At 47.3% G+C, this 18,203-nt stretch overlaps 1 protein-coding gene across 3 annotated transcripts in view; it reads left to right on the top strand.

Moving 5' to 3' along the window:
• Window positions 1-890: 890 nt before the first annotated feature.
• LOC142295229 (amine sulfotransferase-like) overlaps window positions 891-18,203 on the top strand; it is a 153,754-nt gene continuing 136,441 nt past the window's right edge. For 2 of the 3 annotated variants that reach the window (XM_075338320.1, XM_075338319.1), the window contains exon 1: window positions 893-959. The gene's annotated coding sequence lies outside the window, so the exon portion shown is untranslated. Of the gene's footprint in view, window positions 960-18,203 lie in introns of all 3 variants that reach the window. The other variant, XM_075338318.1, reaches the window with a different exon arrangement.

Below are 18,203 nucleotides of genomic sequence, written 5' to 3' on the forward strand. Positions count from 1 at the left end.
AAATGTGTCCAGTAGGGTATATATCTGCAGGGATATGTAGGTAAGTATTATAGAAATTAGCTCGATATTTTATTATGAGTTCTGAAAAACTCCATGATTTTATTTTGCATATTTTAAATCCATTTAGAGAAAGGACAAAGATTTCCTGTAAGCCTAATAAAATGGATTCCTAAAGTTCTGTTTCTAACAATATACTGTACAAAAATATATTTTTATAACCGTAGTGTGTAGGAGGCCCTACTAGAGATTTTACATTTGACCAACATCTTCAGGTATACTTCTGTCACACAGGACTAAACCAAATTGTGTAGATTAAAAGGCTATGTGCCCACGGGACAATGTACCCACGGATTCTGCAGCGGAAAACTTGTGGATTTATATGGATTTTCCAGATAAATCCGCAGGTTTTAGCAAGTACAGACACTCCCCATGTTATCCTATGGGATTTGGGGAATACTGTGTCCATGCTGCAGTATGTGCGGCTGCGGTATGTGCTGAGAATTTCCCGCAGCCGCAGGTAACTGCATGTCAATTATTCATGCAGAAATATCTGCGGAATTCCTTCTCCTCCACTATAGAGATACAGGGCAAGAATTCCGCAGGTATTTCCGCATTTGTCCCGCAGGTTTACCGCAACAAAAATGCTCGAATCCCGCAGCAAAGGATAGCTGCGGATTTCAGGGAGCAGCTGCGGGAAACCTGTGGACAAACCTGCGGATATATCCGCAGGTACATTGTCCCGTGGGCACATAGCCTCAAAGTTCATTTTAGATCAGGGATGATTAATAATTAACAGATCAACCTACAATAAATCTGCAAATTGATAATTGGGCAGAACAGAATGTTAAATTTTCGAAAACGTTTAAAGGTTAAATCAGTCATTTATAAGTAAGGAAAACCCACTGTGACCAAGGATTGAATTGCTTCATCTGAACAGATATAACAGATTTGCCTATAAGGTAATATGTTTTCTTATAAATATTATTTTATAGTATAGATAAAAATAGTTACTTATTAGATATGCATTACGACAAAACCATATACTCACAAGTGCAAGTGCAAATAAGTGCTAGTGCATAAAAAAAATGTACACTATAATAATGGACACCAAAACAGGTGTTCACTACAAAGAAATGGCATATATATAATCTGACACTACGTTGCAGCGGAGGTTGGCACATTACAGGCAACACAAGTTGTGGCGCCCCCAATCAACAAAGTAAAGAACCCATACAAATTGATGGATTGCTAAAATAAAATATCAGATACTGACTAAATCGTGCCTCACAGCAATGAAAGGCAATGCCAGGAGGACCCCAGCAGCAACACAACAATATGTAAACCAATATTCACATGTGAAGAACAGCTAGACAGTACTGATACGTCATGATTAGTGATGATTAGTGATGAGCGAGCATGCTCGCAACTGCTTGTTACTCGATCGAACATTAGGGTGCTTTGGATACAATGAAGCAGCTTCTTTCAGTGATTGGAGCCACTGCACTGAATTGGGGGATTTCAAAGCTTAGTGCAGGGACTCCTTCTCCTTGCCTGGCTGTAGAGCTGAAGAACCCCCAGGTTCTCTCCCTATATATCTCTCTTTCTGTCTCTTACATCTGACTGTTTCTGCTCCACTACATTTGATTCTTTCACTTAGATGAAGCAGAGCACAGACCATCAGAAACGCTACATCAGATGTAGCATCTTTGCTCTGCTACATCTGACCATGTCAGCTCTGCTACATCTGAGTGACATTGTCAGATAAAGCAGAGCAGACAGATGTAGAATCTTGGACCTTCTCTGCTTTGCTACATCTAACCGTCTCAGCTCTGTTATGTCTGCCTGAGACAGTCAGATGTTGCAGAGCAAATACTGATGGAGCATCTCTGACTGTCTTGGCTCAGCTACATCTTACCATTTCACTGAGATGCAGCAGATCAAAGAAGGTCAGATGTAGCAGATGTAGCAGAGCAAAAAATGGGCAGATATTGCAGTGTTGAGACGTTCAGATGTAGCAGAGCTGAGAAAGTCATATGTAGCAGAGCAGAGAGAGATGTAGCATCTGTGACTGTCTCTCTTCAGCTATATCTGACAGTATCTGCTACATCTGAGTGAGATGGTCAGATGTAGCAGAGCAGATGCAGCTCTATCATCTCTGACTGTCTCTGCTCTACTCCATCTGAGCATCTCAGCTCTGCTACATCATATGTAGTAAAGCAGAAACAGATGTAGGTAATGGTACTTTTTTGTTGGGTTTATACTATGTAATGTATTATGGTTACTATATGACGGAATTATGCTGGATCTATACAATGCAATCTTGTTACTATATGGTGGTATTATGCTGGGTCTATACAATGCAATGTGTTTTCTATATGGCAGTATTATGCTGGGTTTCTACAATACAATGCAATGTGGTTACTACGTGGCGGTACTATGCTGGATCTATACAATGTAATGTAATGTGGTTACTATATGGTGGTATTATGCTGCGTTTATACAATGCAATTCAGTGTGGTTACTATGTGGAGGTATTAAGCTGAATCTAAACAATCCAATGTAATCTGGCTACTATATGGCAGTATTATTCTGGGTCTATACAATGCAATCTCATTACTATATGGTGGTAATATGCTGAGTCTATACAGTGCAATCTCATTATTATATGGCGGTATTATGCTCAGTCTACACAATGCAATATAATGTGGTTACTATATGGTGGCATTATGCTGGGTCTATGTAATACAATCTTGTTACTATATAGCGGTATTATGCTGGGTCTATACAATGCAATATAAGTTGGTTACTGTATGGCGGTATTATGCTGCGTCTATACAATGAAATATAATGTGTTTACTACTGTATATGGTGGTATTATGCTGGGTCTACACAATGCAATGTACTTTGGTTATTATATGGCAGTATTATGTTGGGTCTATTTAATGCAACGTAGTTACTATATGGTGGTATTTTGCTGGTTCCATACAATGTAGAGAGTAAAGTCTGGTCTCTCAGCAGCACAAAGCATTTCAGGAGAGGAGTGTACTGACCTTAGAGTACAACACAGACTAGGAGTTTCATAGGGGAAGAAGAAGGGTCTCGCGGATGAACAGAGTAATTCAGCAGAGGAACGTCACAGTCTTGTAAGAGGTCAGAGACACAGAATATTTCAGAAAAGCAGTAAGCTGATGTTGTGAGAGGTCACAGATGTGAATAATGCAGGGCCCCCTGGCAGCACAGAGCATTTCAGGATAGGATGTTGAGATATTGTAATAGGTCACAAGCTGGAAAGTGCAGGTTCCACCTGCAGCACGGAGTATATCAGGGGTATGATAATCTTGTGGCTGGTCACAGTCTGAGAGTTACACAGTGGAAGTAGAATTGTGTTTGTCGAAGGCGGAGGAGGGGACGCTGCGCTCTCCCACTGCTCGGGTCCGGCTGCCGCTGCTGCTGCGGCCTGCTGCTGCTCGGTGGCTCGAGAGATGGGCCGGATCCCGGGGACTCGAGCGGCGCTCCTCGCCCGTGAGTGAATGGGGTTTGGTTTTTGGGATAATTTATTGTCCGTGACGCCACCCACGGTTGTGGTGATTGTAGGGACACCACAGCTGCTCTGTATGGGAATCCCGGGAGCGGTGACAGGGAGCAGCAAAGTTGTTAGTTCTCCCCTCCGTGGGTAGGGGGTGGTTGTCCCGGGGCCCAGTGATGAGTTGGGGGATGAGGGATGGCGGGGCCGGTGCAGGGCTTGGTGGGGTGCAGGGACGCGGGGCAGCGCTGTGCCTCACGGCACTGTGGTACTCACTCAGCCTGAGACGGTGACACAATTCTCGGTAAAACACACGGCTGGAAAGACGGTTCCCACGGACGGCTGCTGTTGCTTTTCCCCGGTAGTTGACGGTGACGGTCCCTTTTCCTGCACCTAAGTCTATGTTGGTAGCGATGGGTTCCCACCGGTAACCCGCTCCCCGGCTTGGATATGTGCCGGAGGAGCCCCTCTTTGCCCGCAGGCACTGGCCCTGAGAAACTGGTGCCCTGGCGGTGGCGGTGTCTCTCTCTAACGGTTGGACTGTTGCCTTCAATTGGGACTTGGTTGTTGGGAGACCCAGAGGTCCCCTTCACTGACGGATTCGGCAAATTCACGGCGACTCCTAGCCTTGCCGGGATCCGAAAGGCCCCTGCCAATGGTGCTGGCTTCTCTTCGTATACCGCTCCGGTACCGCCGGGCCACCACCCGTCCACGGTCCTTTCGGCAACCTCCAAGCAGCCTCTCCTGCAGATGGTCACCACCGTCTGCTGACCTTGCTGTTCTCAGTCCGGGGCACACACCCGGACCAACTTCAGGCTTTCTCAACTGTCACTTTCTCTTCCACCTTTACTCCTTTCTCTCTTGCTCCTCTACCACTTCACTTCAACTTCACTCACTGTTTACTCCTTCACTTCCTTAGCTGAACTCCCCTCTCCAAACTCTAACTCTATCTGCCCGGTTTTCCCGCCTCCAGGGTTGTGAACTCCTTGGTGGGTGGAGCTAACCGCCTGGCCCACCCCCTGGTGTGGACATCAGCCCCTGGAGGAAGGCAACAAGGATTTTTGTGTAGCTTTGGTGTACCTATCCGAGGTGTAGGGTGTGATGGTGTTATGACCTGTGACCCCTGGCTTGCCCAGGGCGTCACATTCCCCCTTAGCAAAATGCAGACCGTCCGCGGGCTGCCCGTCCAACACCGGTTTTATTTATCTGAAAAAAGATAAAAACATAAACACAAGCATAATAACTTCATCCCACAGCGGGAGGCACTTTTTCTTAAACGTTACAGAACATTAAAACGGTTGCTGCTGCCGCTCTCTCCCACCCAAGTAACCTGGCCCTGATGCTGCCTCTAAGAAACAGGCAGCACCCCTTGACCCCAGTCCTGAACCAGTTACTCGAGCGGGATCTGTCCTTCCCCTCCAGAGGGTAGCCACCGGTTCTGGTGGTGGCTGGGCCCCAGCCTGCTCTACTGCGGGCCCTCCCTCCAATCTGCCTCTCCGGAGGCGGTAACGGTGCTGCAACAAAAATATATTATTTACAAGCCACTAACGTTTGTGGTTGCCCTGCAAGTTCTTGGGCCTGTTCATAGAGAGTTCCCTATGCAACCTTTTGAAGGGTCCCTACGGGGACAACAATGCCGGCAACGGCCGGTTCCAATCACGGTTGACAATCAGCTGAGGCTTCGGTTGATTACTTTCATTTTATCTCAAAACTTTTCAAACGCACACAGACTTCCTCCCCCCTTTTAAAGAACGGTTTCCCTGTACCTAAGTGGGGGTCTACCTAGGTTGGGACGGGTGGACCTCCGGGGTCCGGTGTAAGTAGGGCTAGACAGTGGGGCAGAGGGAACAATCAGTTCCTCCTCCCTGCTATCGTGTGGGGCAGGCGGAGGCATAGGGGAGCTGGGTACAGGTTCATCCCTGGGCACTGGCACTGACTCACGGTTGAACGCCTCCATCACTTCTTCATCCACGGGTTGTGGGAACAGTATCACTGGAAGAATCACCGCGGCGTTCTGTGTAGGCCAGTCCACTGGGAAGTCTCCCATCGCCGTGTGGATCACCTCTTTTGCCTTCTCTGCTGGTGGGGGAGCCGGTACTTCAGCCGCCGCTCTTAAGGCTGGTGGGCACCTTTTCAGATGGTCCCTGGAAACCGTGACCAAAGTGCCCCCTTGATCACGACTGATTTGGTAGGCCTTCCCATAGTGTGGGCTGTATGACGTACGGGGTTTGTTCCCATTGATCATCCAGCTTGTGGGTTCTCCTCTTCCGCTTCAGTACGACATCTCCGGGCTGAAAAGGGCCTGCAGACGCCTTTTGATTGAAGCGCTGCTCCTGCAGTTCCCGACTCCGACTCAAGTTCTTCTCCACATGTTCTTGAATCTGCCGGTATTGTACCCTCCGCCGAGTTTCCCATTCAGCTGTCGAAGGGAGTGCTTCTGGGGCCTCCAATCCCATTTCCAGGTCCACCGGCAGTCGGTCGGGGCGAGCCCTCATCAGATATGCTGGGGTGCACTTCGTTGAGCTGGACGGGATGTTGTTGTACATATCGACCAAGTCGGGTAGCTTCTCTGGCCACAGGTTCCGCTCTCCCAGCGGTAACGTCTTGAGGAGTCCCAGGACCAAGTGGTTCATTTTCTCACACAGGCCGTTGGTCTGGGCATGGTAAGGGGTGGTCCGGATCTTCTTGCAGCCGTACAACTGGCAGAACTCATGGAACACCTCTGCTTCAAAAGCCGGGCCTTGGTCAGTAAGCACTTTCTCTGGGTATCCATGTGGTCGGCAGAAATAAGCCTGGAACGCTCTAGCGGCAGTACGACCAGTTAGGTCCTTGACTGGGACAACCACCATGAACCTCGAATAGTGGTCTACTATGGTCAACGCGTAGGCGTACCCACTTCGGCTGGGGGTGAGCTTGACATGGTCCAGGGCGACCAGCTCCAGCGGCTGATGTGTAATGATCGGGTGTACAGGCGCCTTCTGGCTGGCCTCGTCCTTCCTCCTCAGCGTGCAAGGACCGCACTCTCGGCACCAGGCCTCTACAGACTCCGGCATTCCACTCCAATAGAACCGCTCTCTCAACAGCATCTCCAGCTTCTTCCATACGAAGTGTCCGGCACCATCATGGTATGCCTGCAAAACAGTGGGCACATCAGCTTGGGGAATAACCAACTGGCGGATTTTCTCATGAGTCTTCGGGTTGATCAGCTCACGGTACAGCTTCCCTTGATGTAGATACAGCCGGTTCCGTTCCTTCCACAAACGTTGGGCTTTAGCTGGGGCGGCAGGGTCCATCCCATCAGCGCCTCGTTCCACCAGGGTCTTGACTAGGCGGACAGCAGGCGCCTGGTTTTGAGCTTCCTGCCACTCCTGACTGGGCAGTGGATCCAGGTTCACCCGTTGTTGGTGGACATGTACCTTCTCAATTGGTGGCTGGTGAAATGCAGGCAACTCGATCTCTTCGAGGTCATCATCCTCGCACCCTTCTTCTGACAAGTGGAGCATCCGAGAGAGTGCATCAGCATTAATGTTGACACGACCAGCCCTGTATTTGATTGTGAAGTCATAGTTGGCTAGCCTGGCCACCCACCGCTGCTCCAACGCGCCCAACTTGGCCGTGTCCAGGTGAGTCAACGGATTGTTATCCGTGAAAGCGGTGAATTTTGCTGCGGCCAAGTAGTGGCGGAACCGCTCGGTGATAGCCCATACCAGTGCCAGGAGCTCGAGCTTGAAGGAGCTGTAGTTCTCAGGGTTCCTTTCAGTTGGCCGGAGCTTTCGGCTAGCATAAGCAATCACTTTTTCCTTCCCGTCCTGGACCTGGGACAGGACTGCCCCCAATCCCACATTGCTGGCGTCTGTGTAGAGGATGAATGGGCAGCCGTAGTCAGGGTACGCTAGGACCTCTTCTCCGGTCAAGGCCGCTTTCAGCTGGTGGAAGGATTCCTCATGCCTTTCTTCCCACACCAGTGGGGCTCTGATGGGTCTACCATCTTTGGTCTGCCCCACGAGGAGATCTTGCATGGGTGCAGCCATCTTCGTGTACCCCTTGATAAAGCGCCGGTAGTACCCCACCAGACCCAGAAACTGCCTTACTTCCCTCACTGTGGTTGGTCTTGGCCAGCCTTGGATGGCAGTGATCTTCTCAGGGTCGGGGGCGACACCTTCTGCACTCACTACATGCCCCAGGTACTGCACTCTGGATTTCAGCAGGTGACACTTAGACTTCATCCCGTATTTGGCAAGGGACGCGAACACCTCGCCAGGTGCTCCAGATGGGCTTCATATGTCTGGGAGTACACAATCACATCATCCAAGTATAACAGGACGGTCTCGAAGTTTAGATGTCCCAGACAGCACTCCATCAGCCGTTGGAAGGTTCCAGGGGCGTTGCACAGCCCGAACGGCATACTATTGAATTCACAGAGCCCCATTGGGGTGGTGAAGGCGGTTTTCTCCCGGTCCTCCGGTGCCACTGCCACTTGCCAGTATCCACTGGTGAGGTCAAGGGTAGAGAAGTAATTTGCAGTTCTCAATGCGGCCAAAGACTCTTCGATACGGGGCAGTGGATAAGGATCTTTATGCGTTATCTGGTTAATCTTCCGGTAGTCCACACACATCCGCATGGTGCCATCCTTCTTTTTGACCAGCACCAACGGGGCGGCCCAGGGACTACAGCTGTCCCGAATAACCCCTGCCTCTTTCATGTTCCTCAACATATCTTTGGCGCATTGGTAATGCGCAGGGGGAATAGGCCTGTACCTCTCTTTGATAGGAGGGTGCTCACCGGTGCTGGATGTGGTGTTGGACCCCTTTAATCTGCCCAAAGTCTAATGGATGTTTGCTGAAAACTTGCTCATACTTCCGCACCACCCTGTACACCCCTTCTTTGTGATGTGTAGGGGTATCGTCAGTGCCCACGTGTAGCTGTTGGTGCCACTCATTTAACTCCCCTTGGGGCGGGTGAGTGCTGGTAGTAGGTGGGGAGACTGGGGGAGCTGCCTCGTGGATAGTGTGGGGATCCAGGGTGAGCAGCTTGGCAAGGGTGGCATACCGGGGAAGCCTGACTTCTTCCTCCCCACAGTTCAGCACCCTCACGAGCACTCTCCCCTTCTTTACATCTACCACCCCTCGGGCGGCCATTACGGTGGGCCAGTGTTCGGAGGGCATGGGCTCTATCATGGCAGGGTAGTCACCCCCCTGAGGCCCTACTGCCGCTCTACACCAAATCATCATCTCACTCCTAGGGGGTACAATCAACGGAGCAGCATCCATCACTCTCACTCCACCAATCTCTCCTCCTGTTGAGTTTACATGCTGGCGGTACATCAAGGCTCGGATCTCACGCTGCACAGCTCTCTGTCGGCTCCCCGCCGCCGTGGCGGCCAGCTGCTGCAGTAGGGCCAACACATCACCCATACAGTGCTCGAGCAGGAACTCTTCGCGCCAAAGATGGCGGCTTCTGGAATTTTCCGGCCGGACACCTCCGGCGGTCACAAGGCGCACCTCTACCCAACGGCAGAGCGGTAAGATCCTGTTCGTGACGCCAAGTTGTCGCGGGCGGAGGAGGGGATGCTGCGCTCTCCCACTGCTCGGGTCCACCGCTGCTCTGTATGGGAATCCCAGGAGTGGTGACAGGGAGCAGCAAAGTTGTTAGTTCTCCCCTCCGTGGGAAGGGGGTGGTTGTCCCGGGGCCCAGTGATGAGTTGGGGGATGAGGGATGGCGGGGCCGGTGCAGGGCTTGGTGGGGTGCAGGGACGCGGGGGCAGCGCTGTGCCTCACGGCACTGTGGTACTCACTCAGCCTGAGACGGTGACACAGTTCTCGGTAAAACACACGGCTGGAAAGACGGTTCCCACGGACGGCTGCTGTTGCTTTTCCCCGGTAGTTGACGGTGACGGTCCCTTTTCCTGCACCTAAGTCTATGTTGGTAGCGATGGGTTCCCACCGGTAACCCGCTCCCCGGCTTGGATATGTGCCAGAGGAGCCCCTCTTTGCCCGCAGGCGCTGGCCCTGAGAAACTGGTGCCCTGGCGGTGGCGGTGTCTCTCTCTAACGGTTGGACTGTTGCCTTCAATCGGGACTTGGTTGTTGGGAGACCCAGAGGTCCCCTTCACTGACGGATTTGGCAAATTCACGGCGACTTCTAGCCTTGCCGGGATCCGAAAGGCCCCTGCCAATGGTGCTGGCTTCTCTTCGTATACCGCTCCGGTATCGCCGGGCCACCACCCGTCCACGGTCCTTTCGGCAACCTCCAAGCAGCCTCTCCTGCAGACGGTCACCGCCGTCTGCTGACCTTGCTGTTCTCAGTCCGAGGCACATACCCGGACCAACTTCAGGCTTTCTCAACTGTCACTTTCTCTTCCACCTTTACTCCTTTCTCTCTTGCTCCTCTACCACTTCACTTCAACTTCACTCACTGTTTACTCCTTCACTTCCTTAGCTGAACTCTCCTCTCCAAACTCTAACTCTATCTGCCCGGTTTTCCCGCCTCCAGGGCTGTGAACTCCTTGGTGGGTGGAGCCAACCGCCTGGCCCACCCCCTGTTGTGGACATCAACCCTGGAGGAAGGCAACAAGGATTTTTGTGTAGCTTTGGTGTACCTATCCGGGGTGTAGGGTGTGATGGTTTTATGACCTGTGACCCCTGGCTTGCCCAGGGCGTCACAGTGTTCATGCAGCACAGAGTATTTCAGGAAATGTTTCTCTCTATCTCTCTGCAGTCTTGCTCTCTCTCTCTTGGCAGTCTCTCTCTCCACAGCTATATCTCCTGCTTCCCGGCAGACGTCCTGGCAAACCTATGGGGGTATAACCTGCCGGAAATATGCTCAAGTTTCCCATTGACTTCCATTATGCTCGTTACTTGAGCATTGCAAATCTGCTCGGCTCGAGTAACAAGCACCCATCACTAGTCATGATAAACATGTATAATGTGTGCAATGGATCAGATGCACTACTAATTCATGTAAGGTGCTATCAAACATAGGTTGCTTGTGGGGCTAGACTCAAATAAAGGAAGTAGTGCACTTCCCTTTAATAAGGTCCTCAGACGTAGCCTAAACATGTTCCCCCTCATCCCGTGACGAATGCCTGTAAACACGCCTCTAATGTGTGGCAATCACGCAACTGTGCACGCCTACTATATAATGTTATGGGACACGCCCTCCCCACTCGAGTCATTACGGCATTGAGATGGGTTGTGGGTGGACACAGCCCCTTCAGTATGATGAAGTCTCACTTGTGACCTATACCTGAGACACCCTGCACAGCTGACAGGGCTAAATTGTTGGGATTGTTCCTAATCCCATCATTATTGTTGGTCACATGGGTCGCTGAATAGCTAATTTTCCAGGGATATTTTGAACATGTGACTATTATGTCATGTGTCTGCCCTCCTCTCTCCGGATTATATGAATTTGCAATACCTACCATAGGGACTTGATTCAGATTGATTATATTTGTTTCCTTTGCCCCTGAAATATGCATATGAATGTGTATTTGAACCTACCCAACCCCAATACCATGGCATTATCTATTTTAATAACAAAAAGGAGACAGTTACACACTGCATTGCTAAGATATGTGGAACACTGACTATGGGAATATAGACATGCATTACTGCTATGAAAAACCATGTAAAAATTAAAATACTTAGCACACAAAAGTGGCCATATTTTATGTGAGCCCAACAGCCAGCAGCAAGAACCTACCCAACTCCAATCCCATGGCATTATCTATTATAGCCACAGGCTCTGCCAGTTTACTTCCCACCAGGCCTCCTGACGAACCTATACCCAATGGGGGGGGGCGGGGGGAAACACATTGAGGCCACGTCTGATGACCTCATAAAAGGTAAGTATTCTATTTATCCTACTTGAGTCTAGCCCCACAAGCAACCTATGTTTGTTAGTACATTATATGAAGTAGCAGAGCAGCTGAACCATAGGACACATTACACATATTTATTATGACATGTTGCAGTTCACATGTTAAGATTGTTTTACATGTTGTTATGTGTTGCTGCTGGGGTACTCTTGTCTAGAGTTGAGCGCAGTTCGTGGTTCTCCAGTTCGCGGTTCGAGTGATTTTGGGGGGGTGTTCTAGATCGAACTAGAACTCGAGCTGTTTGCTAAAAGTTCGTTAGCTCGAGTTACGTTCGAGAACGGTTCTATCAGCAAAAAGCCTAGCAAATTACTAGCTGGATTTTCACTGTAATAGTGTGTCACTCTGTGACTCACACTATTATCAAATTTCAGCGTACAGTGTGCGGGGGCTGCGCGATCAGATCACTGCTGCTGGGATAATGGCGATCGACATTTTTTTTTTCTTCCTTCCCTAAGCGCGCGTGTAGTGGGGCGGGCCAGCATGTCAGCCAATCCCAAACAGACACACACACGGCTAAGTGTACTTTTTGCCAGAGAAGCAAGGGCATGTGTCATAGGCTGTCCGTGTCACATGTCCTTGCATTATAAAAACGGACATTTTCCTCCCGCATGCCATTATCTCTTCTGCGTCTGGGTGTCAGTCACCTCTCACGCAGCTCCTGTCGCCGATCCTGTGTGTACGCTATACACACAGTGCTCTACAGATTAGGGACAGAAGTTTATTTCAGCCCTTTTAAGGGCTAATTACAGCTGGCTCAGAGCCATAGGTGACAGTTAGGTCCATGGAAAAGCTTTTTACAGCTTCAGATAACAGCCTCTGTGTAGCTAAGCTCAGGGAATTCCTTGCTGCATTTCACCATTAGGAGGGATAGAAAGTGAGGCATCCTTTCCTCTACACTGACCCAAAACCCGGCCACTGTACCCTCCTGCCCCTTTTTTGCAAAGCCATTTTAATTGCAGAGTGCTGCCAGTTAGTGCCATCCAAAGAGTGGCTGCTGTACTCCATTATTGTGCAACTGGTGACAAGCAAGTCCCACCACCTCTGCATTCTCCCCTCCTGCACATATTTGCAAAGCCATTTTAATTTAAAAGAGTGCTGCCAGTTAGTGGCATCCAAAAAGTGGCTGTTGTACTCCATTTGTGTCCCACTGGTGCCAAGCAATTTCCAGCACCTCTGCATGACACCCTCCTGCTCATTTTTAATAAGCTATTATAATAGCAAAAAATGCTGAAACTTAGTGGCATCCTAAAAGTGGCTGTTTTACTCCATTTGTGTCCCACTGGTGCCAAGCAATTTCCAGCATCTCTGCATTACACCCTCCTGCTCGTTTTTAATAAGCTATTATAATAGCAAAAAATGCTGAAACTTAGTGGCATCCTAAAAGTGGCTGTTGTACTCCATTTGTGTCCCACTGGTGCCAAGCAATTTCCAGCATCTCTGCATTACACCCTCCTGCTCGTTTTTAATAAGCTATTATAATAGCAAAAAATGCTGAAACTTAGTGGCATCCTAAAAGTGGCTGTTTTACTCCATTTGTGTCCCACTGGTGCCAAGCAATTTCCAGCACCTCTGCATTACACCCTCCTGCTCGTTTTTAATAAGATATAATAATAGCAAAAAATGCTGAAACTTAGTGACCTCCTAAAAGTGGCTGTTGTACTCCATTTGTGTCCCACTGGTGCCAAGCAATTTCCAGCACCTCTGCATTACACCCTCCTGCTCGTTTTTAATAAGCTATTATAATAGTAAAAAATGCTGAAACTTAGTGGCATCCTAAAAGTGGCTGTTTTACTCCATTTGTGTCCCACTGGTGCCAAGCAATTTCCAGCATCTCTGCATTACACCCTCCTGCGCATTTTTAATAAGCTATTATAATAGTAAAAATTGCTGAAACTTAGTGGCATCCTAAAAGTGGCTGCTGTACTCCATTTGTGTCCCACCTGTGCCAAGCAATTTCCAGCACCTCTGCATTACACCCTCCTGCTCGTTTTTAATAAGCTATAATAATAGCAAAAAATGCTGAAACTTAGTGGCATCTTAAAAGTGGCTGTTGTACTCCATTTGTTTCCCACTGGTGCCAAGCAATTTCCAGCACCTCTGCATTACACCCTCCTGCTCGTTTTTAATAAGCTATTATAATAGCAAAAAATACTGTATCTTAGTGGCATCCTAAAAGTGGCTGTTGTACTCCATTTGTGTCCCACTGGTGCCAAGCAATTTCATGCACCTCTGCATTACACCTTCCTGCTCGTTTTTAATAAGCTATTATAATAGCAAAAAATGCTAAAACTTAGTGGCATCCTAAAAGTGGCTATTGTACTCCATTTGTGTCCCACTGGTGCCAAGCAATTTCCAGCACCTCTGCATTACACCCTCCTGCTCGTTTTTAATAAGCTATAATAATAGCAAAAAATGCTGAAACTTAGTGGCATCTTAAAAGTGGCTGTTGTACTCCATTTGTTGCCCACTGGTGCCAAGCAATTTCCAGCACCTCTGCATTACACCCTCCTGCTCGTTTTTAATAAGCTATTATAATAGCAAAAAATACTGAATCTTAGTGGCATCCTAAAAGTGGCTGTTGTACTCCATTTGTGTCCCACTGGTGCAACGATATTTCCAGCACCTTTTGCATTGCACCCTCAAGCTCATTTTTACTAAGCTATTATAATAGGAAACACTGAGGAAACTTAGTGGCATCCTAAAAGTGGCTGTTGGACTTCAATAGTGTCCCACTGGTGCCAAGCAAGCTCCACCACCTCTGCATTCTCCCCTCCTGCACATTTTTGCCAAGCCATTTTAATTAAAAACAGTGCTGCCAGATAGTGGCATCCAAAAAGTGGCTGTTGTACTCCATTTGTGTCCCACTGGTGCCAAGCAATTTCCAGCACCTCTGCATGACACCCTCCTGCTCGTTTTAAATAAGCTATTATAATAGCAAAAAATGCTGAAACTTAGTGGCATCCTAAAAGTGGCTGTTTTACTCCATTTGTGTCCCACTGGTGCCAAGCAATTTCCAGCACCTCTGCATTACACCCTCCTGCTCATTTTTAATAAGATATAATAATAGCAACAAATGCTGAAACTTAGTGACCTCCTAAAAGTGGCTGTTGTACTCCATTTGTGTCCCACTGGTGCCAAGCAATTTCCAGCACCTCTGCATTACACCCTCCTGCTCGTTTTTAATAAGCTATTATAATAGCAAAAAATGCTGAAACTTAGTGGCATCCTAAAAGTGGCTGTTTTACTCCATTTGTGTCCCACTGGTGCCAAGCAATTTCCAGCATCTCTGCATTACACCCTCCTGCGCATTTTTAATAAGCTATTATAATAGTAAAAATTGCTGAAACTTAGTGGCATCCTAAAAGTGGCTGCTGTACTCCATTTGTGTCCCACCTGTGCCAAGCAATTTCCAGCACCTCTGCATTACACCCTCCTGCTCGTTTTTAATAAGCTATAATAATAGCAAAAAATGCTGAAACTTAGTGGCATCTTAAAAGTGGCTGTTGTACTCCATTTGTTTCCCACTGGTGCCAAGCAATTTCCAGCACCTCTGCATTACACCCTCCTGCTCGTTTTTAATAAGCTATTATAATAGCAAAAAATACTGTATCTTAGTGGCATCCTAAAAGTGGCTGTTGTACTCCATTTGTGTCCCACTGGTGCCAAGCAATTTCATGCACCTCTGCATTACACCTTCCTGCTCGTTTTTAATAAGCTATTATAATAGCAAAAAATGCTAAAACTTAGTGGCATCCTAAAAGTGGCTATTGTACTCCATTTGTGTCCCACTGGTGCCAAGCAATTTCCAGCACCTCTGCATTACACCCTCCTGCTCGTTTTTAATAAGCTATAATAATAGCAAAAAATGCTGAAACTTAGTGGCATCTTAAAAGTGGCTGTTGTACTCCATTTGTTGCCCACTGGTGCCAAGCAATTTCCAGCACCTCTGCATTACACCCTCCTGCTCGTTTTTAATAAGCTATTATAATAGCAAAAAATACTGAATCTTAGTGGCATCCTAAAAGTGGCTGTTGTACTCCATTTGTGTCCCACTGGTGCAAAGATATTTCCAGCACCTTTTGCATTGCACCCTCAAGCTCATTTTTACTAAGCTATTATAATAGGAAACACTGAGGAAACTTAGTGGCATCCTAAAAGTGGCTGTTGGACTTCAATAGTGTCCCACTTGTGCCAAGCAAGTTCCACCACCTCTGCATTCTCCCCTCCTGCACATTTTTGCCAAGCCATTTTAATTAAAAACAGTGCTGCCAGATAGTGGCATCCAAAAAGTGGCTGTTGTACTCCATTTGTGTCCCACTGGTGCCAAGCAATTTCCAGCACCTCTGCATGACACCCTCCTGCTCGTTTTTAATAAGCTATTATAATAGCAAAAAATGCTGAAACTTAGTGGCATCCTAAAAGTGGCTGTTTTACTCCATTTGTGTCCCACTGGTGCCAAGCAATTTCCAGCACCTCTGCATTACACCCTCCTGCTCATTTTTAATAAGATATAATAATAGCAAAAAATGCTGAAACTTAGTGACCTCCTAAAAGTGGCTGTTGTACTCCATTTGTGTCCCACTGGTGCCAAGCAATTTCCAGCACCTCTGCATTACACCCTCCTGCTCGTTTTTAATAAGCTATTATAATAGCAAAAAATGCTGAAACTTAGTGGCATCCTAAAAGTGGTTGTTTTACTCCATTTGTGTCCCACTGGTGCCAAGCAATTTCCAGCATCTCTGCATTACACCCTCCTGCGCATTTTTAATAAGCTATTATAATAGTAAAAATTGCTGAAACTTAGTGGCATCCTAAAAGTGGCTGCTGTACTCCATTTGTGTCCCACCTGTGCCAAGCAATTTCCAGCACCTCTGCATTACACCCTCCTGCTCGTTTTTAATAAGCTATAATAATAGCAAAAAATGCTGAAACTTAGTGGCATCTTAAAAGTGGCTGTTGTACTCCATTTGTTTCCCACTGGTGCCAAGCAATTTCCAGCACCTCTGCATTACACCCTCCTGCTCGTTTTTAATAAGCTATTATAATAGCAAAAAATACTGTATCTTAGTGGCATCCTAAAAGTGGCTGTTGTACTCCATTTGTGTCCCACTGGTGCCAAGCAATTTCATGCACCTCTGCATTACACCTTCCTGCTCGTTTTTAATAAGCTATTATAATAGCAAAAAATGCTAAAACTTAGTGGCATCCTAAAAGTGGCTATTGTACTCCATTTGTGTCCCACTGGTGCCAAGCAATTTCCAGCACCTCTGCATTACACCCTCCTGCTCGTTTTTAATAAGCTATAATAATAGCAAAAAATGCTGAAACTTAGTGGCATCTTAAAAGTGGCTGTTGTACTCCATTTGTTGCCCACTGGTGCCAAGCAATTTCCAGCACCTCTGCATTACACCCTCCTGCTCGTTTTTAATAAGCTATTATAATAGCAAAAAATACTGAATCTTAGTGGCATCCTAAAAGTGGCTGTTGTACTCCATTTGTGTCCCACTGGTGCAAAGATATTTCCAGCACCTTTTGCATTGCACCCTCAAGCTCATTTTTACTAAGCTATTATAATAGGAAACACTGAGGAAACTTAGTGGCATCCTAAAAGTGGCTGTTGGACTTCAATAGTGTCCCACTGGTGCCAAGCAAGTTCCACCACCTCTGCATTCTCCCCTCCTGCACATTTTTGCCAAGCCATTTTAATTAAAAACAGTGCTGCCAGATAGTGGCATCCAAAAAGTGGCTGTTGTACTCCATTTGTGTCCCACTGGTGCCAAGCAATTTCCAGCACCTCTGCATGACACCCTCCTGCTCGTTTTTAATAAGCTATTATAATAGCAAAAAATGCTGAAACTTAGTGGCATCCTAAAAGTGGCTGTTTTACTCCATTTGTGTCCCACTGGTGCCAAGCAATTTCCAGCACCTCTGCATTACACCCTCCTGCTCATTTTTAATAAGATATAATAATAGCAAAAAATGCTGAAACTTAGTGACCTCCTAAAAGTGGCTGTTGTACTCCATTTGTGTCCCACTGGTGCCAAGCAATTTCCAGCACCTCTGCATTACACCCTCCTGCTCGTTTTTAATAAGCTATTATAATAGCAAAAAAATACTGTATCTTAGTGGCATCCTAAAAGTGGCTGTTGTACTCCATTTGTGTCCCACTGGTGCCAAGCAATTTCCAGCACCTCTGCATTACACCTTCCTGCTCGTTTTTAATAAGCTATTATAATAGCAAAAAATGCTAAAACTTAGTGGCTTCCTAAAAGTGGCTATTGTACTCCATTTGTGTCCCACTGGTGCCAAGCAATTTCCAGCACCTCTGCATTACACCCTCCTGCTCGTTTTTAATAAGCTATAATAATAGCAAAAAATGCTGAAACTTAGTGGCATCTTAAAAGTGGCTGTTGTACTCCATTTGTTGCCCACTGGTGCCAAGCAATTTCCAGCACCTCTGCATTACACCCTCCTGCTCGTTTTTAATAAGCTATTATAATAGCAAAAAATACTGAATCTTAGTGGCATCCTAAAAGTGGCTGTTGTACTCCATTTGTGTCCCACTGGTGCAAAGCAATTTCCAGCACCTTTTGCATTGCACCCTCAAGCTCATTTTTACTAAGCTATTATAATAGGAAACACTGAGGAAACTTAGTGGCATCCTAAAAGTGGCTGTTGGACTTCAATAGTGTCCCACTGGTGCAAAGCAAGTTTTACCACCTCTGCATTCTCCCCTCCTGCACATTTTTGCCAAGCCATTTTAATTAAAAACAGTGCTGCCAGATAGTGGCATCCAAAAAGT

Source organism: Anomaloglossus baeobatrachus, chromosome 3, assembly GCF_048569485.1.
Source record: "Anomaloglossus baeobatrachus isolate aAnoBae1 chromosome 3, aAnoBae1.hap1, whole genome shotgun sequence".
In the NCBI taxonomy this organism is placed as follows: domain Eukaryota; kingdom Metazoa; phylum Chordata; class Amphibia; order Anura; family Aromobatidae; genus Anomaloglossus; species Anomaloglossus baeobatrachus.